Source organism: Leuresthes tenuis, unplaced genomic scaffold, assembly GCF_036924035.1.
Source record: "Leuresthes tenuis unplaced genomic scaffold, fLeuTen1.0.hap1 SCAF_10, whole genome shotgun sequence".
In the NCBI taxonomy this organism is placed as follows: domain Eukaryota; kingdom Metazoa; phylum Chordata; class Actinopteri; order Atheriniformes; family Atherinopsidae; genus Leuresthes; species Leuresthes tenuis.
Window position 1 is genome coordinate 26429271 of NW_027325364.1, and position 9205 is coordinate 26438475.

The 9205-nt window shown below is 42.8% G+C and overlaps 3 non-coding genes across 3 annotated transcripts; all 3 read right to left on the minus strand.

Annotated features, from left to right (window-relative positions):
• Positions 1–3472: 3472 nt before the first annotated feature.
• LOC140317207 (U5 spliceosomal RNA) lies at positions 3473–3586 on the minus strand. The gene has a single exon (XR_011917540.1). It is a non-coding gene; the product is annotated as a U5 spliceosomal RNA (small nuclear RNA).
• A 2279-nt stretch (positions 3587–5865) lies between these two features.
• LOC140317087 (U2 spliceosomal RNA) lies at positions 5866–6049 on the minus strand. Its single transcript, XR_011917434.1, has one exon. It is a non-coding gene; the product is annotated as a U2 spliceosomal RNA (small nuclear RNA).
• Positions 6050–6357: 308 nt separating this feature from the next.
• LOC140317327 (U5 spliceosomal RNA) lies at positions 6358–6471 on the minus strand. The gene has a single exon (XR_011917650.1). It is a non-coding gene; the product is annotated as a U5 spliceosomal RNA (small nuclear RNA).
• Between the last annotated feature and the right edge of the window lie 2734 nt (positions 6472–9205).

Sequence of the window (9205 nt, forward strand, 5' to 3'; positions counted from 1 at the left end):
AGTAGCGGAACAACTCTGCTCCCGCTATTGATTGTGTACAATAGGGTATTTTAACCTTTTCTTACCCGCTTTTTGCCAATTACTGTTGGACATTCCCACCTTCTTACAGCGGAACACCTCCGCTCCCTCCTTTGATGGTGTATGTTCGGGCATTCGAACCTTTTCTTACCCGCTTTTTACAAACTATGGTCAGACATTCAAACCTACTTGTAGCCGAACACATCCACTCCTGCTTTTGATGATGGGTATTCAAACCTACTTGTTGCCCGCTTTTCATTAATTATGGGTGGACAAACACACCTTGTCGCAGCCAAACACCTCCGCTCCCTGTTAGGATCATGTATGGTTGGGCATTCGTACCTTTTCTTACCCATTTTGCAGTAATTATGGGTGGACATTCACACCTTCTTGCATTTGAACACCTCCTCTCCCGCTTATGATCATGTGCGGTTTGATATTCGAAAATTCTCTTCCATGTTTTCTAGCAATTATTGATGGACATTCAGACCTTCTTGCAGCTGAACATCTCCGCTCCAGCTGTTGATGGTGTATAGTCGGGCTTTCGAGCCTTTTCTTCCCAGATTTTTACAAAATATGGATGGACATTCAGACCTTGTTTCAGCCGAAAACCTCCGCTCCCTCTTTTGATCATACGTTGTCGGGCATTCGCACCTTTTCTTACCCGCTTTTTACAAACCATGGTCGGACTTTCACACCTTTTAGTAGCGGAACAACTCTGCTCCCGCTATTGATTGTGTACAATCGGGTATTTTAACCTTTTCTTACCTGCTTTTTGCCAACTATGGTCGGACATTCACACCTTCTTACAGCGGAACACCTCCGCTCCCTCCTTTGATGGTGTATGTTCGGGCATTCGAACCTTTTCTTACCCGCTTTTTACAAACTATGGTCAGACATTCACACCTTCTTGCAGCCGAACACTTCCGCTCTACCTTTTAGTGTTCTATGGGGTATTCACACCTTTTTTTTCACCGCATTTTATAGATTATGGTTGTAAATTCTCACCCACTCTTATCCGAAGACCTCTCCTCCTGCTTTGGTTAATATATAGTCGGGCATTCGAACCTTTTCTTACCCGCTTTTTACAAATTATGGTCGAACATTCACACCTACTTGCAGCCGAACACCTCCGCTCCCGCTTTTGATGGTGTATAGTCGGGCTTTCGAGCCTTTTCTTCCCCGGTTTTTACAAATTATGGTTGGACATTCAGACCTTGCAGCCGAAAACCTCCGCTCCCTCTTTTGATCATACATTGTCAGGCATTCGCACCTACTTGCAGCCGAATACTTCCGCTCCACCTTTTAGTGATGTATGGTTGGCATTTGCACCTTTTCTTACCCTTTCTTACCCTACTGATTGCTTAAGATTAAGTTGTTTTTTCTCAAACTACAACATTTTTTTAATTGTTGAAACTTGATTTGAAGTGGATAAATAAGGAGGACAAACAGTTTTGAGTCAGGCTGATAGAAGGAATTAATTTTATAGCAAAATCTGTATTTCGTCATATGTCGAGAGATGCTTATTGCTGAAGAAGTACAAAGTACAACGTTGTTTATCGTTGAAACTTGATTAGACATGAATAAATATGAAGGACAAAGCAGTCTTAACTTGGTTAGAGTTAAGGTTTTATAGGAGAATCCGAATTCGTGCATAACTCGTAAAATAGAGCTTATTTTCGGATTCCTGAAGAATGAGTCTGGTTCTTTCTCATAATACAAAGTTTGTTGTTTATTGTTGAAACTTCATCAGAAGTGAAGAAATAAATGAATGCCTATCAACAAATGTGGGATCTAAACTCTAGTGCTTCCTCTAAAATAATTTCCTTTCTCAATTCAGAAATGTGTGTGTGTAAGTTACAACACCCGTGACACCAAAACGGCTTTCTTTTCTCTCTTTTCTCTACACTCTGCACTGTGAGAACACACACCAAATCAGAAAGGCTTTTTTCTCTCTTTTCTACATTATGGACTGTGGGGACACAAAACCGCTCTCTCTTTTTTTTTTGATTGTGTGCCAGGGCGTTGTCTCACGTATTAGATTATGCTTACGATACGAATGGGTTTATCAGTCACATCAGAATCCATACATACTGATCCTCCCGTAATAAAATGGTCGGATCTTATCAAACACACTTTGTTTCTTGTGACAATCAAGTCAGCGAAACAGCGTATACACGTCAAGACACTGAATCAAGTTTGCCACAAGAACTCATAAGTTTGGCAGTATTGCTCTGCCGTCAGCAATCATACACCCATTTTATTTGTGAGACATGTGCAGGCACCTGTTCATCTACTGTTCTATCACTATGAATTAGTTTATCTATTATCAATAAGGATACTTCTACAACTACTATCAAAGTATGTCCAGACTTCTTATGTTGTCAGTTGCTATATATGAATAAGTGGGTAGCTACTGACAAGCATTAAGCATGTCACAGAGCCCAAACATATAACATTTCAGGACACACTCACACACACACTCATGTGTGAGTGTGTGCTGTGTACAGGAGCCAGAAGGGAGAATGGGGATATACACTGGGGGCAGCCAGGGACTGGCTGCAATAGGCATCCCCGCTACCAGGGAGCCAACACAGGACAGGAGGGCCTGATGTCCACCAGGCTCGGGGCCTGCAGCGACCATATTCTGGGAGCTACTGTACCCCCAGAAGGTACCCATCCCGCCCCACCCCACTCAACCCAACCCCACTCCGGAGGACCTCTACAAAAACAAACAAACAACAACAAAAAACAAACAAACAAACCACCCGGTCACACCAGTCGCAGCAGCCCGGGCCTGAGAACCACCATCACCCAGGCCCCCCCAGGCCCCCCCTCAACAGGTGCGCTCTTGTGAAAAAGCAAACAGCGGCAGCAACAAAAACACAACGGGAACACCGTATTGAGGCTTTGTTCTGACCGCTCATTTGGTATGGCGTTTCTTTCAAGCAATTCTCCCGGTTAGCCCGCACTCGACTCGCTCCCAGAGCCGTGTTAAAGTCTACTTCGCATTCACTCTCTTTTCTCAGCAGACTAAAAGAAAGTTTCATCTTGGGCTCCCTGAAACTTGCATCCTGCACCGCTGTTTGCTTTTTCACAAGAGTAGAGAAGAGCGCACCGTTCCCAGCGGCACTGCAGTACGGGGTCAATGCTTGGAGTGAACGGAGCAAGCTACTTTTTCAACTCTATTGCTAAAAATCCATTTAATATGTAGTCACTTTGTCAGAGTCAGAGTGTCACTTTGCACCTCCGCCCACCTGCTGCACTGAGCACTCTTCAGCCCTTTTAAATGGTATAACTTTGCACTCCCGCATGCTCCAGCAAGCACCATTCAAGCAACAACTTTGCACTCCAGCTTCGAACATCGGCACAGTCGCAACAAGTAAGGCGACTCTACTCAGAGAAGTCACTCTGCACAGTAACAAGATTTCTTTTGCACAGACAGAAAGGGCTTCACCCGCAAAGGTAAAGCCTGCCAAAAATAGAAACAACTCATTAGTGCTGCTCTCCACAGAAGTCTTTAGTAAAAGGCGAAAGACTTGTACGTTATGAAGAGAAACCAGAGTACGATTATCCGTCACTGCGGGAGCAGGGCATCAGGCTAGTTGGCATAGCCACCTTCCCCATGGTGAGCTTTGCTTGGTTGAGACGCTTGCCCCCCCCCCCCCCCCCCCTTGCTCCTCGGCTGACCAAGTAGGAACAATCGGGCCCTATTCGATGGCTGCCTTGTCTTTTACTCTGTGCAAAAGACAAGGCAGCAACAAAAACACCACGGGAAAACCGTATTGAGGCTTTGTTCTGACCGCTCATTCGGTGTCGCGTTTCTTTCAAGCAATTCTCCCGGTTAGCCCGCACTCGGCTCGCTCCCAGAGCCGTGTTAAAGTCTACTTCGCATTCACTCTCTTTTCTCAGCAGACTTTTGGGATTTTATCAATAAAATGAATTCCTTCACTCAAACTATGTTAAAACTGCTTTGTCCTTCATATTTACCATGTCTTGAAAGATTTAAACAAAAAAACCAACGTTGTACTTTGCAGTAAAAGAAATAGCAAATCTAAAGTTTCAGGAATCCGAGAATAAGCTTACTTTCATGAGTTCTTCACGATTTCGGATTTTGCTATAAAATGAATTCCTTCACTCAAACTAAATTAAAACTGCTAAACCGCTAATCTGTTACATGTAAGGCAGATGTCAAATTCACCGAATTAGGATTATTCGGTATTCGGCCAATCGAGCTGTAGCAGCTTCGGTAAAAGAGTATAAGTTGAAAAGTTTGTGAATAAAGGTGTGCGCACACATGGTGAGCTGTAGGAAAATAGGCAGGGAGCAATGCCGACTGGGGTATATGTTCTTGTATGTTGTCTGACTGTTTGATTTGAATGTGTTGTGTAAGTGTCCTGTTGAATGTTACATGTTTGGGCTTTGACACGCTTCACTGTGGTTGTTAACTGTGTGGTGTGTCCTGAAATGTTATATGTTTGGGCTGTGTGACATGCTTAATGCTTCTCAGTAGCTACCCACTTATTCATATATAGCAACTGACAACGTAAGAAGTCCGGACATACTTTGATAGAGTAGTTGTAGAAGTATCCTTATTGATAATAGATAAACTAATTCATAGTGATAGAACAGTAGATGAACAGGTGCCTGCACATGTCTCACGAAAATAAAATGGATGTATGATTGCTGACGGCAGAGCAATACTGCCAAACTTATGAGTTCTTGTGGCAAACTTGATTCAGTGTCTTGACGTGTATACGCTGTTTCGCTGACTTGATTGTCACAAGAAACAAAGTGTGTTTGATAAGATCCGACCATTTTATTACGGGAGGATCAGTATGTATGGATTCTGATGTGACTGATAAAACCCATTCGTATCTTAAGCACAATCTAATACGTGAGACAACGCCCTGGCACACGATAAAAAAAAAAAGAGAGAGCGGTTTTGTGTCCCCACAGTCCATAATGTAGAAAAGAGAGAAAAAAGCCTTTCTGATTTGGTGTGTGTGCTCACAGTGCAGAGTGTAGAGAAAAGAAAGCCGTTTTGGTGTCACGGGTGTTGTGACTTACACACACACATTTCTAAATTGAGAAAGGAAATTATTTTAGAGGAAGCACTAGAGTTTAGATCCAACATTTGTTGATAGGCATTCATTTATTTCTTCACTTCTGATAAAAATGATAAGACTGACCTAAAGAATTGGAGGCCCATCACACTTTTAAACTTTGACTGTAAACTTTTTAGCAAGGTTTTAACGACACGGATGTCCTCTGTTTTAGAGGAGGTAATTCACCCAGACCAGGCTTGTGCCATCTCAGAGAGACAACTCACCGACAGCCTCGTACTGATTCGAGACATCATTGATTACGCTAGAGACAGAAACACCCGGCTTGTCATCTTAAATTTAGACTTTGAAAAAGCTTTTGATCGGGTCTCGCATCAATATCTCTTTCAGGTGTTGCAGCAATCGAATAGGGCCCGAATGTTCCTACTTGGTGAGATTTGCTTGGTTGAGACGCTTGCTCCCCCCCCTTGCTCCTCGGCTGACCAAGTAGGAACAATCGGGCCCTATTCGATGGCTGCCTTGTCTTTTACTCTGTGCAAAAGACAAGGCAGCCACAAACACCACGGGAACACCGTATTGAGGCTTTGATCTGACCACTCACTCGGTGTCGCGTTTCTTTCAAGCAATTCTCCCGGTTAGCCCACACTCGGCTCGCTTCCAGAGCTGTGTTAAAGTCTACTTCGCATTCACTCTCTTTTCTCAGCAGATTAAAAGAAAGTTTCATCTTGGGCTCCCTGAAACTTCCATCCTGCACCGCTGTTTGCTTTTTCACAAGAGCAGAGAAGAGCGCACCGTTCCCAGCGGCACTGCAGTACTGGGTCGATGCTTGGAGTGAACGGAGCAAGCTTCTTTTTCAACTCCTATTCTTAAAAATCCATTTAATATGTAGTCCTCGTATAGAGGACACATTAAACTGATAAGAACAGATACTACACTTGATCTTAGCCAAAAGGCCGAGAAGCGATAACTGTCCACTGTTTCAGGTCCGAGGGCCCTTGCTGGCACAATGCGCACTTGTAGCAGTGTTCTTTTTATGGCCATAGGTGGCCAGAGTGTCACGTTGCACCTCCACCCACCCGCTGCACTGAGCACTCTTCAGCCCTTTTAAATGGTATAACTTTGCACTCCCGCATGCTCCAGCAAGCACCATTCAAGCAACAACTTTGCACTCCAGCTTCGAACATCGGCACAATCGCAACAAGTAAGGCGACTCTACTCAGAGAAGTCACTCTGCACAGTAACAAGATTTCTTTTGCACAGACAGAAAGGGCTTCACCCGCAAAGGTAAAGCCTGCCAAAAATAGAAACAACTCATTAGTGCTGCTCTCCACGAAAGTCTTTAGTAAAAGGCGAAAGACTTGTATGTTATGAAGAGAAACCAGAGTACGATTATCCGTCACTGCGGGAGCAGGGCATCAGGCTAGTTGCCATAGCCACCTTCCCCATGGTGAGCGTTGCTTGGTTGAAACGCTTGCCCCTGTGCAATCGACAAGGCAGCAACAAAAACACCACGGGAACACCGTATTGAGGCTTTGTTCTGACCGCTCATTCGGTGTCGCGTTTCTTTCAAGCAATTCTCCCGGTTAGCCCACACTCGGCTCGCTCCCAGAGCCGTGTTAAAGTCTACTTCGCATTCACTCTCTTTTCTCAGCAGACTCTTGGGATTTTATCTATAAAATGAATTCCTTCACTCAAACTATGTTAAAACTGCTTTGTCCTTCATATTTACCATGTCTAGAAAGATTTAAACAAAAAAAAAACAACGTTGTACTTTGCAGTAAAAGAAAGAGCAAATCTAAAGTTTCAGGAATCCGAGAATAAGCTTACTTTCATGAGTTCTTCACGATTTCGGATTTTGCTATAAAATGAATTCCTTCACTCAAACTAAATTAAAACTGCTAAACCGCTAATCTGTTACATGTAAGGCAGATGTCAAATTCACCGAAATAGGATCTAAGGGTATTCGGCCAATCGAGCTGTAGCAGCTTTGGTAAAAGAGTATAAGTTGAAGAGTTTGTGAATAAAGGTGTGCGCACACATAGTGAGCTGTAGGAAAATAGGCAGGGAGCAATGCCGGCTGGGATATATGTTCTTGTATGTTGTCTGACTGTTTGATTTGAATGTGTTGTGTAAGTGTCCTGTTGAATGTTACATGTTTGGGCTTTGACACTTCACGGTGGTTGTTAACTGTGTGGTGTGTCCTGAAATGTTATATGTTTGGGCTGTGTGACATGCTTAATGCTTGTCAGTAGCTACCCACTTATTCATATATAGCAACTGACAACATAAGAAGTCTGGACATACTTTGATAGTAGTTGTAGAAGTATCCTTATTGATAATAGATAAACTAATTCATAGTGATAGAACAGTAGATGAACAGGTGCCTGCACATGTCTCACGAAAATAAAATGGGTGTATGATTGCTGACGCCAGAGCAATACTGCCAAACTTATGAGTTCTTGTGGCAAACTTGATTCAGTGTCTTGACGTGTATACGCTGTTTCGCTGACTTGATTGTCACAAGAAACAAAGTGTGTTTGATAAGATCCGACCATTTTATTACGGGAGGATCAGTATGTATGGATTCTGATGTGACTGATAAACCCATTCGTATCGTAAGCATAATCTAATACGTGAGACAACGCCCTGGCACACAATCAAAAAAAAAAAGAGAGAGCGGTTTTGTGTCCCCACAGTCCATAATGTAGAAAAGAGAGAAAAAAGCCTTTCTGATTTGGTGTGTGTTCTCACAGTGCAGAGTGTAGAGAAAAGAGAGAAAAGAAAGCCGTTTTGGTGTCACGGGTGTTGTAACTTACACACACACATTTCTGAATTGAGAAAGGAAATTATTTTAGAGGAAGCACTAGAGTTTAGATCCCACATTTGTTGATAGGCATTTATTTATTTCTTCACTTCTGATGAAGTTTCAACAATAAACAACAAACTTTGTATTATGAGAAAGAACCAGACTCATTCTTCAGGAATCCGAAAATAAGCTCTATTTTACGAGTTATGCACGAATTCGGATTCTCCTATAAAACCTTAACTCTAACCAAGTTAAGACTGCTTTGTCCTTCATATTTATTCATGTCTAATCAAGTTTCAACGATAAACAACGTTGTACTTTGTACTTCTTCAGCAATAAGCATCTCTCGACATATGACGAAATACAGATTTTGCTATAAAATTAATTCCTTCTATCAGCCTGACTCAAAACTGTTTGTCCTCCTTATTTATCCACTTCAAATCAAGTTTCAACAATTAAAAAAATGTTGTAGTTTGAGAAAAAACAACTTAATCTTAAGCAATCAGTAGGGTAAGAAAGGGTAAGAAAAGGTGCAAATGCCAACCATACATCACTAAAAGGTGGAGCGGAAGTATTCGGCTGCAAGTAGGTGCGAATGCCTGACAATGTATGATCAAAAGAGGGAGCGGAGGTTTTCGGCTGCAAGGTCTGAATGTCCAACCATAATTTGTAAAAACCGGGGAAGAAAAGGCTCGAAAGCCCGACTATACACCATCAAAAGCGGGAGCGGAGGTGTTCGGCTGCAAGTAGGTGTGAATGTTCGACCATAATTTGTAAAAAGCGGGTAAGAAAAGGTTCGAATGCCCGACTATATATTAACCAAAGCAGGAGGAGAGGTCTTCGGATAAGAGTGGGTGTGAATTTACAACCATAATCTATAAAATGCGGTGAAAAAAAAGGTGTGAATACCCCATAGAACACTAAAAGGTAGAGCCGAAGTGTTCGGCTGCAAGAAGGTGTGAATGTCTGACCATAGTTTGTAAAAAGCGGGTAAGAAAAGGTTCGAATGCCCGAACATACACCATCAAAGGAGGGAGCGGAGGTGTTCCGCTGTAAGAAGGTGTGAATGTCCGACCATAGTTGGCAAAAAGCAGGTAAGAAAAGGTTAAAATACCCGATTGTACACAATCAATAGCGGGAGCAGAGTTGTTCCGCTACTATAAGGTGTGAAAGTCCGACCATGGTTTGTAAAAAGCGGGTAAGAAAAGGTGCGAATGCCCGACAATGTATGATCAAAAGAGGGAGCGGAGGTTTTCGGCTGAAACAAGGTCTGAATGTCCATCCATATTTTGTAAAAATCTGGGAAGAAAAGGCT